This window comes from Acomys minous (assembly GCF_964271855.1).
Source record: "Acomys minous genome assembly, chromosome: 9".
Taxonomy (NCBI): Eukaryota; Metazoa; Chordata; class Mammalia; order Rodentia; family Muridae; genus Acomys; species Acomys minous.
This window is the reverse complement of record NC_140490.1, coordinates 64043347-64060349: the sequence shown is the minus strand read 5'-3', so window position 1 is coordinate 64060349 and position 17003 is coordinate 64043347. Positions and strand designations below refer to the sequence as shown.

General features: G+C 43.3%; 1 long non-coding RNA gene across 2 annotated transcripts in view; it reads left to right on the top strand.

Annotated features, from left to right (window-relative positions):
• The window catches only part of LOC311604868, a 224458-nt gene extending 211028 nt beyond the window's left edge, over positions 1-13430 (top strand). The window contains exon 8 of one of the 2 annotated variants that reach the window (XR_014781712.1): positions 13038-13430. This is a non-coding gene — a long non-coding RNA (uncharacterized lncRNA). Of the gene's footprint in view, positions 1-574; positions 678-13037 lie in introns of those variants that run through there. The other variant, XR_014781713.1, reaches the window with a different exon arrangement.
• Positions 13431-17003: the final 3573 nt, after the last annotated feature.

Below are 17003 nucleotides of genomic sequence, written 5' to 3'. Positions count from 1 at the left end.
TACTTTTCTGATAGGACCTGTCAGAGAGTCATGGTGGAGTCAAGGATGCAGCCTCTTTGAACCCAATATGTTTGCTATCATGCCATTCCTTGAAGAATGCCTCTCTCTCTACGTAGCAGGTGTTGAAGAAGAGGCTCTCGCAGCAGTCGTGAAAGAGAAGTAGTAGGTATGACAGAACAGTTCTGAAGTCACATGTGTTTGAGACACTCCACATGACCCAAGCTGAAGAAGCCCTTTTGTGTTTGTTATGAATCTCCAAGTGGGGATTAGAGTCCAAGAGGTTTTCCAAACATTTTGAATCCAAGATCATTTTAAGATGCTCATCAAAGGGGCTCTTAGGACTCCTGCTCCTTGGCTTGGTTTCTGGAAAACCCTTTACTAAGCAAAATCACAAACTACAGAGAGGTCATTCGGGGGAAGAAACGCCAACCCGAAGCCCTGGATCAGACAGAGCACAAGTTCTGATCAGGCTTCCAGCCAGTGAAGTGATAACTGACGGGACCTGTCACATGCCAGGCCCGAGTTCACTCAGACTCTCCACACGTCGTAACTGCCTCTGCTGTTTGCCTTCTAGGAGGAACTGCTAATCTGATGGGTCACAGTCCAAATGGAAGGTTGGCCTTTTTCTCTAATAACTTCTTCAGTTGAAGACATGGGCTCTGGCTGAGATACAACATACAGTTTGGGTAAAGTCCATATTCCACGAAGAAATACTTCTTTTTATGAAGCCAAGTGCAGGCTTATTTTATTGAGTCAATCAAAGAACCCCTGTCTCCAGAGAGATGTTTTGAAGGTATTGTGACTGTGCCCTAACTATGAATACTCCATCTTCCGACAGGACTTTGCAGAGACTCATGCCAATTAAAAGCCACGTTACTAATGCCATAAGTGTTCCCAAACTTCAACAGTGGCTTCTCTGACAAAACCAGATTGGGATCCACAGTGGAGGCTCACAGTCTAAGTGAGGGCTTCACTCGCCCTTATGACCAAATGTAAGGGTACCACCCACACACTCATGGGCATGTGGCAATCTAGAGTTCAATACTGGGTCTGACCCCCCCTCCCCAAGGGATTCCCATTCAGTTTACTGAAGATGTGTTGAGCTGCAGTTCTGCACTTCCATATCTTCCTCCTATCACTGAAACCCGTGTGATGGTTCTGGTCTGGGCCAGAGGTGTGTCTCTAGGGGTCATGATGGAGCACTGTTTGGTTAGGAAGGAAGATTGCAGGCGAACAGGAAGGGAATCCAACCAACTAGCTGGAGTAAATGGAGAAGTTGGTTGTGTTAGTTACTTTCCTCATTGCTATGACAAAGTCCCTGACGAAACCAACTTGAGTGAGAAAAGGTTCATTCTGACTCAACAGTGTAAGGTTACAGTCAGTCCTGTTGGAGAAGGCATGGTGGCAGCATCTCGAAGCAGCTGAGGACACCGTGTCCACAATCAGGAAACAGAGAGAGAGAGACGGATGGTGCTGGTCCCCCTTTTTATTTGGTCAAGAACGGTGCCACCCACACTCAGGGTAGGTCAACTGTACTGTGTTAAATTTTTCTGGAAAGGCCCTCACAGACACACCCAGAGGTATGTTACCATGGTGATCCTGGCTTGAGGTGAGGTGACAATGAAGATTCACTAGCATGCCATGGGGTCACTAGGAATTTGTGTTTCACAGGGAAACCATTGCTGCCGAGCTCAGCTCTGTCCTCACACGACATTCAAAATGGCAGAAACCCTCATGATGTCAGTGTCTAAACTGGCATCCTAGGTTAGTGTGTCTGCCCACCATCTCCCCCACTTCATTTGGAGCAATATTTAAGTGCTGTCTCGGGTTCATTCTCTTTCTGTCTCCTCTGAGCAAACACAAGCTCAGAGTAGGGCCTGAGGGCGGGATTCTGAGGATGGACTGAGAAGAGTACCTGGGTTCCCAACCCACACAATCCCACAGAGAACTTTTTCTTCTCTTTCTTTTTCATTTTATTTTTCATTTCTTTTTAAACAATGGGATCAAATAGTATAGCATATTTCTGAAGGAATGGAGTGACCAAAAGACACTTTCCCCTGGGCTTTGAACAAGCCTAACTCAATTAAGATTGCAACAGGGAGGCACTTTATTTCTCTAATAAACACGTTATCTCACAAGACGCTAGCTGTAAACAAATTCTAATAAGCAATCAACAGGCAGGGTTCCCAGCAGTTATTTGTGGACTTGCAGGGTCCTGGGCTGTATTTTTCCATTGTTAAAGCAGGCGGGTGTTGGGGTGTTGGTGCAGGAAGAAGCTGGAAATTACTGCCAGGGCCGATCTGTTCCACTAAAAATGCCCCAAACAGCACTCTTTCCCTATCCTGGAAATTATGTGGTTCACCCCACCCTTCTAAATTACACTGTCCTGATATACTTTATTTTCCAACTAAATATACAGAATGGAGATATTACCTGATAATGTGACCTGAGCTGCTTTTGGCCCGTCAATGGTTTTTTTCCAATAACAGAATGAGGTTCTGGTTGATGGGGGCCTTTAGAATCAACAGAGATTTGTCCTGTGTGAGAAATGTGTTGCCAGCTTCTTGTGCCTCATACTAGACGTGAGCCCCATGGGCTGCGGCTACAGCCTGGATGTAGCTTTGCACAAATTACAGTCAAAGAAGGGACGTATAAATATATCACTTTTGAATTTTGCCCAATATGTGTGTGTGTGTGTCTCTCTCTCTGTGCCTTCATAAATAATCCAGAGCCTGCAACATAGGAGAGAGTGATGGTGAGGTCAGCTCCCAAACTTGAAGTAATCACTACCTGGTTGTGGAAACAGCAGCCAATGGCCTTGAAAGCTGGTTGTGATTTGGGTCTGGGTGAGCCTGCTAAGTAACCCACCAACAGAAGAACACGGAAATAAAAACATCCAATTCTGGGAGGAAGTCTCAAGAAATGCAATCATTTGTTTCCAGCTGGTATAATTGTTTAATAAAATCCCAGCCGGGTTTCTAAAAGTAATATTTTGCTCTCTTCAACAACAATGAAAATTACCCTGACACTGGCGGGGTGGGAGGCGGGGTGGGGGGGTGGGGGTGGGCACAGCAGGGAGGCAGGGGTGGCGCTAACTCACCCCATCCAGAGTATTCGCAACTTGAAAATAAGATGCTCATGACAGTCATTTGTTCTGTCATGTCTTGAAGAAAAAGTTTCATAGACACATAGTAAACTGAAGAAGAAGAAGAAGAAGAAGGAGGAGGAGGAGGAGGAGGAGGAGGAGAAGGAGAAGGAGAAGGAGAAGGAGAAGAATTTTGCTACTGTAATAATTATTCTTCTAATGTTTTAATCAAAGGCAGCAGCCTGTCTCTCCCCTCATCTATATTCAAGCCACCACACTTTGTAGGAGTTACTCTCCACGCCTCCAGGCTGTTAGGAGGGAGAGGAAATTGGCAGTCCCCGAACTACAGAAGCCCATAGGAGAACAGTACCTGGCATTGCCCTTAATTATCTCGATTATGTTAATGCGTGTTGTTTGTCAACAGCCAGAAGACAGGATAGTGAGGCAATCTGACAGATTGCTTTTTAGGAAGGTTTGGCCAATGAAGGTTTAATAATTAAAAAAAAAAAATAATGTGACGACGGATTTTGCATTTAGAAAAGTGAAGGAACAAACTGAGAATCTATCATGATAACCCCAGCTTGCCCAACATAAATGAATAAACAGATATTTCCAGAGTAAATGAAAACATACAAATATTAGACACACAGGCAATTCAGGGGGGTGCAAAGTATTTACTTTCCACGAACTCTAATAATTACATAAAAATTAAACTAGATAAGATGAAAAATTGGTGTCACATTTATTCAAATTCAATTGAAATACATTTTGAGCTATCTATCCATGCAAAAGATAATGATGCTATTTAACATTCACAGCCCCAACACAGATCATTTTCAAAACAGAATGCAAATATGTGAGTCTCTATTTGTTATTTTTCATTTCTGTGTCAAAGTAACTGCCAAAAAAAAAAAAAATACCCTTAAGGATTTATCTGCGCTCATGGTATAAGGAGTATACAGCTGTAGCCACTGCAGGAGTGGGAGGCAAGTGGACACACTGGATCCACAGCTTAGTTTCCTTTCTCCATTTTATTCAGCTCTGGATTCCTTGTCACCCACATTCAGGGTAGGTCTTCCTTCTTTGCTTAAACCTTTCTACAAACATCCTGGCAGACACACCCAGAACTGTCATTCTTTAGAGATCCAGTGAAGTTTGCAAAAATGAATAACCGTCGCACAGCCTGGGCGAGTTTTCTAGTTCCTGCTCAAACAGCCCCTGGTCCAGCCTAGCCTACCCAGTTGGAGACTGACCAATAGCTACTGAGGCCTTGCTAGTCACACGCATGCGGAGTGTGTCCCCATGTCTGGGACAGAAGCGAGGGAAGGGAGCCGGTACTATTATTGTTCTTGCTCTGAGGCTTGCAAGGCCCTGTGGAGATATATTTTCTCAGTCTGTCCCTGAGCTGTCTGAGCTCCACACAGCCCCGTCATGCTGGGAGGGAAGGCAAGCAGGGGTTGGTGGGAATGTCCAGGCTCCACTTCCAACAACCTTCTGTCTGCTGAGATGACGCCAACCAGGCTACTCAGTTCAGCCGCCTGTTCCGTGCCTCTTTGCTGTGGCTTGCTGGAAAACAGAGGAGGAGGGGTGCCTGGCTGTGTAGCTACAGGCAGACTGCCATTCCAACCAAGCCATCAGAAGAACTGCAACCTTCTTTCTGAAGGTTATAGTGCCTCTTGGAAGGGTCCTTTGACACCAAGGGTAGAACAATGCAAGAGCCACTGACTGTAACCAAAGACCTGAATGTCCACCTTGCTTCTTCCACTGACCAGCCAGGTGCCGTGGGTGAACCTCTACTTGTGGCTGAGCCAGACAGGACTTTTTACTATGTATATGAGTTAGTAGGTCACTAGGCCAACTTTCTTACCTGTGAGATGGAGCTGGCACACTGCTCCCCTTCATTTGGATTATTTTTATGAAAATTGAGCATACAAAAACATTATTTAGTAAACAGTCAATGGTCTCTATCTGTGTGTCTCTCTGTCTGTCTGTCTGTCTGTCTGTCTGTCTCTCTCTCTCTCTCTCTCTCTCTCTCTCTCTCTGTGTGTGTGTGTGTGTGTGTGTGTTTCTCAATGCTCTCTAGTTATTAAAAAGAGAAAAAGCATGTCACATAATAAAAAAAAAGTTATTTTTTTTCCCAATCCACAATGCATCTAAGATGCTCTAGCAGAGAGTGGTCTATGTCCTTCATCATATGTAAGAACTTAACTCCACAGGATGAAAGAATTATCTCTTTGAATGATTATCTATTCATTTCTGATTTAAAATGAAGCCAGATTAATATACAGTTAGCCCTCCAAATCCACAGGCTCCATTTTCACAGAGTCAACCAAATGTAGATTGAAAATATTTGGCAGGGGGAAAGAACCTCTGTGGACCAAGATGGGATTTTTCTTGCCGTTCCCTAAACTATTTAGGGTAAGAATGATCTGCCCCACATCTGTATCACATTCTGAGTAATCTATAGATGATTTAAGTATGCCCGAGGATCTGTGTCGTTCATATACAAATAGCATCCCACTTCACAAGGAGGGATTTCAAGCACCTGCAGAGTTAGCTGTGTAATGTGGGGTGGGGTGGGGTGGGAATCTGGGAACAATTCTTCAACAACAACCAAGGACTGCCTAAAAAGGACTGGAGAAAATTTGGTTCACCATATTCCTTAGTTGCAGAGAGGCTGGCGTGGTGAAGTAATGTTGTGCTCTGCAGCTGGTGTGGAGGATCACAAAGGAAGATCTAAAGGGTATGGGGTGGGGTCCTCTTTTTCATGGTCTCCTTTCCTTCTGATTCTACCTGGGGCAAAGCCAGGGGTGGATGATGTCCTCTCAACAGGGTTCTAACTGTTGTACTACGGCCAGATACAACAGCTCAGAAGTCACTCAAGACAGAGGAATCATCAAAGATCTTTTCTTTCTTTCTTTCTTCCTTCCTTTCTTTTTTGTTTGTTTTGAAATAAAGTGGCTTCAACCTTAACATCCTCCTGCCTCAGGTTTCCGAGTGTTGGGATTACACTCGGTGTGAGTTAGCACACTAGACCTCTTCTGGTTCTATCTGTCTGATATATCATTTACTTGTTAATTTTTGCAGTGCTGGGAACCAAACACAGGGTCCTATACCTGCTGGGAAACTATGTTACTGAGGCATGGGCTTGTTTTCTTGCAGATAAGGGATCATGCTAACAGCTACAAAGTTGCTTGTATATGTTGCAGTGAGATGGAGGCTGAGGTTAAGGGAAGATTGGGGGTCTGAAGCATTTAGGATTGTTGACTAAAAGGGCCTATGGCTGGGTATGAGGTAATCAAATTAGACAGGGCTAAGGAAAAAGGCAGGGCTCTGGGCCAGTGACAGGAGGCCAGTGGGCTGTCTGGAAAGCCTTTAAAGAACATGTGCAAAGCACTGTTGTCTTTTTTATAGTCCCGCTTTTAATGCAGCTGGTTGTAACAGACTAAATTGTAAGTAAGGATGGCTTCTAACCAGGGGCTTCCATCTTGGAGACCACCTCACAGGCAGAGGCCTAAAGATGAGCTAACCAAGAAAGACCACAGCCACGTCTTGGGAACAAAGACAGTTTAATATAAGCAACAGCACTTGGGACACCTACAAGGTCAGAGGCAGAGCTTGCTGGCCAAGGGACTGACAGTCAAGGTCAAAGCAGGAGTCAGACATGGACAGAAGGTGTGGACAGCACATGAACAGTGTGGAGTAACTCCCTGGATAGGTTAGGGTAGGCACATAGAGAGGGTCAGCCCGCCATTGGGTTGGTTCATGGTGACCCAGAGAATTAAGCAATCTCAGTAGAGATTACTTCAGCCCAGTTTCTACCATGGTCCTCTAAAATCCCCAGACAATCAGCTCTTTTGGAACCCACTCTACAAGAATTTCTCTTTTTCTTAATTGTTTTTTTTTAAAAAAAATCATCACTAAAATATATTATTTGGCATAACTTAAACATGTCAGAAAATTCCCATAGATGAAACACAGCAAAAAAGAATGAAAGAAAATTCTGTCTTAAGTTCTTATGTGTACATGTGCTTTATAGCTAGTGCTGTATTTACAAAACCAGTAACTCTAGTCTTCTAAAGTAAACTATATTCATAACTTCCTGTGACCCTTTCTGTATTTCTGCCACCAGTGTCCTCAAATCTTCGAAGATGTTCCTGTGAACAGTAGCCTTTGTCCTTATGGTGCCATATGCTTTCATTCTCCAGAATCCATTTTCTCCTTAAAAGAACCACGGGAGTCTAATTCAGCCTCCTGTTTTTATACACGAGCAAACAGAGATCTGGCAAGGCAAAGATTTTTGCTGGTGTCCTCCCCCCCCAAAGCAGAGCTGGCCTTAGAATCTGAGCAGAGATTGTTTTCTTTCTACCAAGTGTGATTTGTGACTATAGTTGAACCTGTACTCAAACTGGCTGTGTAGCTGGGGAGAGCCTTAAACTTTTGGTGGCCGCCTTCTGCCTCACAAGTGCTGGGATTATAGGTGTGTCCCAACACACCTGGTTTATGTTGTGTTCGCTTGTGTGTGCACAAGAGTGCAGATGCACTGGAGCAAGAGTTACAGGCAGTCATGAGCCACCTGAACGCAGCTTCCCTGCTAGGGCAAGATGGCAGTTTGAACGAGAAACCTCGCCCATAGGCGCAAGTATTTGAGTATTTAGTCCTCAATTTGAATACTTAGCTGCTTGGGAGGTTATGGGACCCTTAGAATATGGAGCTATGTTGGAAGAAGTCACCAAGGGGTAGGCTTTGAAAATGTATAACCTCACCCCCTTCCTGTTTACTCCCTCTGCTTTCTGCATGCAGTTACGAACTTCATCTCTTTGATTCCTGTTCCAGCCACCTGCTGCCACAATGCCCCTGCCATTAAGGACTCTTATCCCTATGGAACCATAAGCCACAATAAACTCTTTCTGCAATAAGTTGCTTTACTCATGGTCTTTCACCATAGCAAACAAGCATGAAAGCAGTATGAGTTCTTAAAGGAGACATCTCTCCAGCCCTGTGACTGATTTTTTTAAAAGCTATTTAGTGCACCCTGTTGTCAGTTTTTCTGCATATTTATTCCCCTAAATCCAGCAGACTATCAAACTCATTAGTGCCTGCAGTGTTTACACCAAAGCCTTTGTGTGTTGGTGGCCAGTGAAAACAGCAATTACCATAAAGTTAATAAGGACTATCAGTGGCCTCCTCTACTGACAAGACCACAGGATGTAAGAACAGGCAGGGATTTGATTTGCGGTCAGTCATTTACCAAGGTTGAGAAAGAGGAGCTTTCATTAAGTGAGGGAGGATTAGCCAGGGTTGAGAAGAAACAGACTGGGAACAGATGTCCATCTCAGAGCTCAGACCCGAACGTGTGCCTGTTTGCTCACAGCCACATCCTGTGCTCTATGCAGCCGACCCCAGGCTGCCCCTTGCATCTGCTGGCATCAGGTGGGAGACTCCACCCGTCACAGTTGCCCAACTTCTCAAAGAAGAACTAGGGCTGTGGATTGGAGGAAGATGTCAAACCCAAAGCGAAAGCAGGAAAAAATAATGGGGTCTAGTGACTCTAACTTCCTATTCAGGGCACCAACTTGAGATTTAGATTTCAGCTTCAGAAGAATGAGCGAGGGTCAAAAGAGAAGCGTTATCAAACAGTCCTGATGGTGGCCCAGTCTTCTTGACCAACCATTGCCTCAGCTGCAGTTCTTTAAGACAATCTGATGTGTTGTTAATCTCTTAATTACCGGCACGGCCCAAGGTGTGGGTCCAGTCTGGTTCCCACAAGTTCTGGTCTGGGGTACACATTTCCATCACAGATGAGTATTTTCATGGGGAAGGGAGGGGGCGTGAACTGCCTGATGGCTGGCCATTGCTTGGAGGTGGCTTTAGTCCCTTGTCACAAAGATGTCCCCAAAATTCAAGGTGACTCAGGAGGAAAGGGTAAAGATGATTACTCATCTCTGTGCCTTTATCCCTGACAGACAATGGAACACCTTAGGTAGACAGAGTCAAGCAGAAGTCTGAGGTATAAATGACAGACTCAACATAAAGGCAGAAGTATCAGGCTGTCACCCCCATTTTAATTGCTTTGGTGTCCCAAGTGACTAGTCTGTATTCTCTACCAAAAGTAGCTTCCAGTTGTCTGTTCCATGGCTGGGGTAGATATGGAAGCAAAGACAATAGCCGAAGTCTTGTGAATTGTGAACATAAGCTTTCACTTCTTTCCTTTTCCAACCTTTCCCTGTGAGCTGTGAGAGACTGGCAATACAGACCAGTATGAAAAGAATGCTAGCCGATAAGCATTGTCTCGTCACGCGTTCCTCCACACGTAAGAGCTGGCCAGCACATGGACTCTCTTGGGCCAAGTCTCAATGCCTGCAAAGTGTTCTAGGAACTGACATATTTTTGTACACTCTTTTGTAACTTGCCTTCAACAGCATACATGCCCATCAGGGGACTTTCCCCTTCATGTTCGGCAGTTAGCATTGACTCTCCTTGGCAGGGCCCCAGGAACTGCAGAATCTCACACCTGCCAGTGCTGGAAAGTTCTGGAAACAAGAGTATTTGTGCCAGACATTCCTTTGGAGCAATTCACTTCATCCTGGGCCTCATCCTGGCTACTAGACGAGCCAATAATTTCTTGAACTTGGTGCGACTTTGTGCAGCAGTAGTATGCAACGGAGATGTTTAAGAGTGGACGTGAACGCTGACCCCAAAGGGGTCTTACCAGTGTTCTTGCTGGCTTTCTCAGCAGCCTCACTTTAACACTTCATCTCCAGCATCCTAAAGCACCTCCCGCCATCATTCCCCCTCTGTCTCTTAGGACAACTCAGAAAAGCTGAGGGGAAAGGACAAATGACATCACGCCAGACTTCATGCAAGGCATTTTTCTCTGTGTAGCCCATATGATCCTTACTGGATCCTTACCCTCTGAGGCAAATGAAGGGAACGTTCCCATCACATAGATGAAACACTGTAAGCTCAGGCAGCAGACCATCCAAGAATTGAAAGTTAACTCCTTTTCTTACCAGCATATAATCTATTCAAATAATATTTCACACTAAGAAAAAGAACTGATAATTATGCCCATGACCTTTACTTTTTGGGACATAGCTGTGTATGTGACAGGAGTGTGTGTGTGTGTGTGAGTGTGCATGTGCGCGCCTGCATGCTCCCCTGCCTCTGTGCATGTGGAAGCCAAAGATGGATGTCAAGTATCTTTCTTGATCATTCTCCCACTGAATTCAGAGCTTGCTGACTTGGCTAGTCCATCCAGCCATCCCATTCTAGGGATCCTCCCAAGTGCTGAGATGAAAGGCAGGCCACCAGGCCCACGTCAGCTTTTATGTGGGTCAACACATAGGAAACTGAACTTGAATCTTCATATGTACACTGTAAATGCTTCCTCAGCAGAGTCTTCTCCAAGCTCCCTGTTACACTTTTTAAGGCTCCCTTGGTGCAGGTCAAGGATTACTGCACATTGAAAGTGAAGAAGTGTCTCTCTCCACTTAGAACTTTTTTGAAAACACACACCCTCCACCTTCCCTGGAGTATTTGACATGCTCTATTAAAACTACTTATTGTTTGTGCTGGGGAGATAGTTAAGCAGTTAAGAAAGCTGGCAGCTCTTCCAGAGGAGCTGGGTTTGATTTTCAGAACCTATGAGGTGGCCCACAACTGTCTGTAACATCAGCTCCGGCTCTTCAGTTGAGATCTTTGTTTCCAGCTTTAAGATTTTCAATTACATTTTGTGCTGGGAGTAAGAGCCTGTGTGCCATGGCAGGTATGTGGAGGTCAAAGGACAGCTTCAGGAATATGTTCTTTCATTCCACCACATGGGCCCCAGGGATTGAAATCAGGCCATCAGACTTGGCAGCAAGCTCCTTTCCCTACTGAACCATTCCCCTGGCCTTGCTTCCAGTGTTTACCACCATGAGTGAAGCTTCAATAAACAATGCTGAATGCATGTCTTTAAAATATCATTTCTTGGGGCTGGAGAGATGGCTCAGTGGTTAAGGGCACTGACTGTTCTTCCTGAGGTCCAGAGTTCAATTCCCAGCAACCACATGGTGGCTCACAGCCATCTATAATGTGATCTGATGCCCTCTTCTGCCCTGTGGGTGTATATGCAGACAGAGCACTGTATACATAATAATAAATACATTTTTAAAAATATCATTTCTATATGGAATAAAGTCCCCGGAGTGCTGAGCTAAAGTGTGTATAGATTCCTTTCTAAACGGGGTGTATCAGTGCCCTTAAGGCCCCAGCATGGATCCCTGAGCTCAGATCTGCCACCGCTGGTTTGCTCTTTCTTGTTTGTAAAGCTGATGGCCGTAAGTGGCATTTTATCCTCACTGTCATCTGCGTTTTCATTACTCCAGCAGAAACTGAACATCTTCTCAACATGCTTCTCACAGGTTTGAATGGGCTTCCCATCGCACTCCCTGTGCTTGATCCATTATTTCTCTCCATATGCTCCACCAGGGCGAGTGCCCAGAGCAACTGTTATTAGGGTTATTTCTGTCCTGGAACCGTGGTTGGCAAATATAAATACTCAATGAAATGCAGTTTAACAAGGCTGGGAAGATGGCTCAGTGCAGTCAAGGGCTTGCCATGCAAGCATAACTATGTAAAAGTTAGTTGGGTATGGCTGACAACACGGAATCACAGTGTTCCGCAGGCACAGACAGGGGATCCCAGGAGCAACGCAGCTAGCTAGAAGAACTGGCCAGCTCTGGTTCACTGAGAGCCTCTGCCTAGGTAAATAAAACAGAAAGTGATTGAAGAAGGCATCCAATGCCAACCTCTGGCCTGCACACACACACGTGTACACATATGTCCTCATACACATGTAATTGCACACACATACAGAGGTTTTTTTTTTTTTATAAAGCATTTAATGAATAAATGAATATCCTTCAGCCCTGGCAATTCTCCTCTGAGGAGCTATTTTAAAGACATAGAAGTGGCTGTATGCAAATATTTATTCAAAGGAAAAATCATGAGGGCAAAAATGCTTTAAAAAACTTCAGCAACAATACCGTGAAGCAAAATAGATAATAGTACCTGATCCAGGAAGGCATGAAGAGCGATCACTCTAGAAGCTAAGTATCACTTCAATGATGCCATCGAGCAAGGTGCTAAAGGTGTAATATAAATTCTCTTGTTTAATCCTTCAACATACATATCGTACCCCAAAAGGCCATTAAACACTCCACAGATGTCCTAGTTACTCAAGGAAATGCCCCCACAAGCATGACTCATTGGAACAATACATATCAGATGTCCCTAGCCATTTCTTGGTATCAATTAAAAACTAGCTATTGTTTTTAATTAGTTTATACTGCTTACTCCCAAACAATTCCAGTTTTTTTTTTATGGGAAGAATATAAGAAAAACTCCCCTGTAACCTTGCATAGTATCTACTGGTTCCTCTTTGCTTTTCATCGGTGTGCTATATGAGTACCCAGAGAACCAGAAAGCATAGATTCACACATCCTGTCCCTAGCTGAATCTGAGCACTAGATAGACTTGTGCCACTAAGGACAATGCTTCACATTTGCAAAGGCAAGCACTGATAATGTAACTTACAGGTTTTGTGCTTTGAATTTCTAGCTTACAGACCCAGTAACTCAAGGTTTTCAAGGTTTGGAGATACTTTTTAAAAAAAACTTTCTTTTAATTTTATTACATTGTATACTTTTGAAATAAAAATGAAAGGATTTCTCTGAAAAATATGAATATGCATTATTCACATAAATACATATTTAAGCACATACACATTTGGAGAACCCAGTTATATACATGCATGCCTATATACATACCCAGTCCTACAATAGAACTGCTAAGTACCCCTATGGAGTAGTTCACCAGCCATCCCACTTTTCCTAGATAATGTATGGCCTAAGGCTTGTTTCTCTATGAATGAGGTATATTTGTCTTCTTAGTTTTTTTTTTTTTCCAGGTTGACCTAAAGGGCCATTAATCATTCTGTCTGGAGCCCAAAGAGAACCCTCCAGAAACAGAAGGTACAGTGAGCATGTCAGGCCTGGGCATCGATGATGAAGGTGCCCGTCCACCTGGGCAGAACCAGGCACTGGCAGACTGGTGATGAAGAGGGTCATTTGCTGCTTCGCTGCCTTGCGCTGCAAGTGAGGCCCCCACATGCCCTCTCACACCCACAGAGCAGTTCTCTCCCTAATGGCAGAGAAAAGAAAATGAGTTTTTTTTTTTTCCTCAGCGGAGAAGGGACTGGACAGTATCAATAAAAAAAGAAGCTCCAAAGTGTTTATACAAGTCTGTACTCCCGCCATCAATGGAGGAGTGTTTCCCTTGCTCCAGATTCTCACTAGCATGAGCTGTCCCTTGAGCCTTTGATCTTAGCCATTGTGAGGAGAGTAAGATGGAATCTCAGAGTCATTTTGATTTGCATTTTCCTGATGACTAAAGATGTTGGTCATTTCTTTAAATGCTTCTTGGCCATTAAAGATTTCTTTGTTGGGAATTCTGTTTAGCTCTGTAGCCCCCTCCTTTTTTTTTTTTTTTTTTTAAATTGGGTTGTTTGTTTTGTTGCTAATTTCTTGAGTTCCTCATATATTTTGAATATCAGCCTTCTGTTGGATACAGGATTGGTGAAGATTTTTTCCCATTCTGTGGGCTTCTGTTTTGTCCAATTGACAGTGTCCTTTGCCTTACAGAAGCTTTTCAGTCTCACGAGGTCCAATTTATTAATTGTTGATCTTAGAGCCTGGGTTGTTGGTGTTCTGCTCAGGAAGTTGTCTTCCGTGCCAATGAATTCAAGGCTCTTCCTCACTTTTTCTTCTAACAGATTTAGCATAACCAGTTTTATGTTGAGATCTCTGATCCCCTTGGATTTGAGTTTCATGCAAGGTGATAAATATGGATCTGTTTGCATTCTTCTACATGCAGACATGCAGTCAGACCAGCACCATTTGCTGAAGATGCTTTTGTTGTTATTGTTGTTGGTCCATTATATAGTTTTGGGTTCTTTGTCAAAAATCAAGAGTCCATAGGTGTGTGGGTTTATTTCTGGGTCTTCAGTTTGATTCCATTGATCAGCATAGCTGTTTTTACGCCAATACCATGTGGGTTTTATTACCATTGCTCTACAGTACAGCTTGAGATCAGGGATGGAGATTCCTCCAGAAGGTTCTTTTATTGTATAGGATTGTTTTAGCTATCCTGGGTTTTTTATTTTTCCATATGAAGTTGAGGATTGCTCTTACAGGGTCTGTAAAGAATTATGTTGGATAGTAAAAATGGCCATCTTACCAAAAGCAATTTACAGATTCAATGCAATCCCTATCAGAATACCTACTAAATATTTTGAAGATATTGAAAGAACAATTCTCAACTTCATATGGAGAAACAAAAAGCCCAGAATAGCAAAAACAATCCTTTACAATAAAAGATCCGCTGGAGGAATCTCCATACCTGATCTCAAGTTGTACTATAGAGCAACAGTAATTAAAACAGCATGGTACTGGCACAGCAATAGGCTAGTGGATCAATGGAATCGGACTGAAGACCCAGAGATGAATCCACACACATTTGCTCACCTGATTTTCGACAAAGAAGCCAAATCCATTCAATGGAAAAATGACAGCATCTTCAACAAATGGTGCTGGTCTAACTGGATGTCTACATGTAGAAAAATGCAATTAGACCCCTATTTGTCACCATGCACAAAACTCAAGTCCAAGTGGATTAAAGACCTCAACTTAAAACCACAGACATTAACCCAGTTAGAGGAAAAAGTGGGGAAGAGTCTGGAACTCATAGGCACAGGAGACAACTTCCTGAACAGAACACCAACAGCCCAGGCCTTAACATCAACAATTAATAAATGGGACCTCATGAGGCTGAGAAGCTTCTGTAAGGCAGGTGACACTGTCAAGAGAACAAAGCGACAGCCTACAGACTGGGAAAAGATCATCACCGACTCTTCATCTGACAAAGGTCTAATATCCAAAATATATAAAGAACTCAAGAAATTAAACACCACCAAACCAAATAACCCAATAGAGAAATGGGGCGCAGAGCTAAACAGAGAATTCTCAACAGAGGAATATCAAATGGCTGAGAAACACTTAAAGAAATGCTCGACCTCCTTAGTCATCAGAGAAATGCAAATCAAAACGACACTGAGATTCCATCTTACACCCATCAGAATGGCTAAGATCAATAACTCAACTGACACCTCATGCTGGCGAGGGTGTGGAGAAAGAGGAACACTCCTGCATTGCTGGTGGGAATGCAAACTAGTACAACCACTTTGGAAAGCTATCTGGTGCTTTCTCAGAAAAATGGGAATAGGGCTTCCTCAAGACCCAGCTATTCCACTCCTTGGAATATACCCAGAGGATGTACTACCACACAACAGGGACATATGCTCAACCATGTTCATAGCTGCCTTATTCATAATAGCCAGAACTTGGAAACAACCTACGTGTCCCTCAACAGAAGAATGGATAAAGAAACTGTGGTACATTTACACTATGGAATACTACTCAGCTATTAAAAACAAGGAATTTCCAAAATTTGTGGACAAATGGATTGAACTAGAAATTGTCATAATGAGTGAGTTCACGCAGAAGCAAAAAGAGCTAAATGGTATATACTCACTTATATCGAGACACTAGCCCAAGGTGTACGTCCCCATGAAAAACTGTACCTACCAGAATAATGGGTAAGAGGGGAGGACATCCTATTGAAACTTTAGGTGTGAGAAGCCTGGGAGAAAGAGGAAATGGAAGGATCCAGTGGGTCCTGGAAAACTACAGGCGAGTCTGGGCCCTGGGGTCCTCCGCAAACTGTGGCAACAGCCAAGGAAAAAATAGGCAGTAAAAACCTTGAACCCCTACCCGGACTAGCCGATGGACATTCTCCACTGTTGAGTGGAGAAGAAGATCTAACTCTCACACAAACTCTGGTGCCCCATATTTGATCATGTCCCTTGGATGGAGATGCCTGGTGGCACTCAGAGGAAAGATAATAGGTCACCAAGGAGAGACTTGATACCGTATGAGCATATTCAGGGGGAGGAGATCCCCCTCAGACACAGACATAGGGGAGGGGAGTAGGGGGGGGAAGTGGGAGGAAGGGAGGGATGGGAGGATACATGGGATGGGCTAACAACTGAGATGTAATATGTATAAATTAATAAAAATGTAATAAAAAAAAAAGACACTGATAAAAAAGATACAAAATAATAAAAATATTCAAATAAAAATATGTAAAGGAAAGGCAAAATAAATGAAATAAAATTCTAAGTAAAAAAAAAAAAAAAAAAAAAAAGAATTATGTTGGAATTTTGATGGGAATTGCATTTAATCTATAGTTTTGGGGCTCACTTATATATACTATCATATCTGCAAATAGCAGACTTATTTGACTTTTTCTTTTCCAATTTGTATCCCTTTGATCTCCTTTAGTTGTTATATTGCTCTAGCTAAAACCACTTTGGAAATCAATTTGGCAGTTTCTCAGAAAATTGGAAATAGTTCTACCCCAAGACCCAGCTATACCACTCCTGGGCATATACCTAAAAAATGTTCCACCATATCACAAGGACATTTGCACAACTATGTTCATAGCAGCTTTATTTATAATAGCCAGAAACTGGAAATAACCTATATGTCCCTCAACTGAAGAATGGATAAAGAAAATATGGTACATTCACACAATGGGGTATTACTCAGCTATTAAAAACAATGGCATCATGAACTTTGCAGGCAAATGAATGGAGGTAGAAAAAAGATCGCTCTGAGCGAGGTAACCCAGTCCCAGAAAGACAAACATGGTATGCGGTCACTTATAAGTGGATATTAGCCCTAAAGTACAGGATAATTACGCTACAACCCACAGGCCCAAAGAAACTAAGTAATAAGTAGCGCCCAAGGGAGGATGC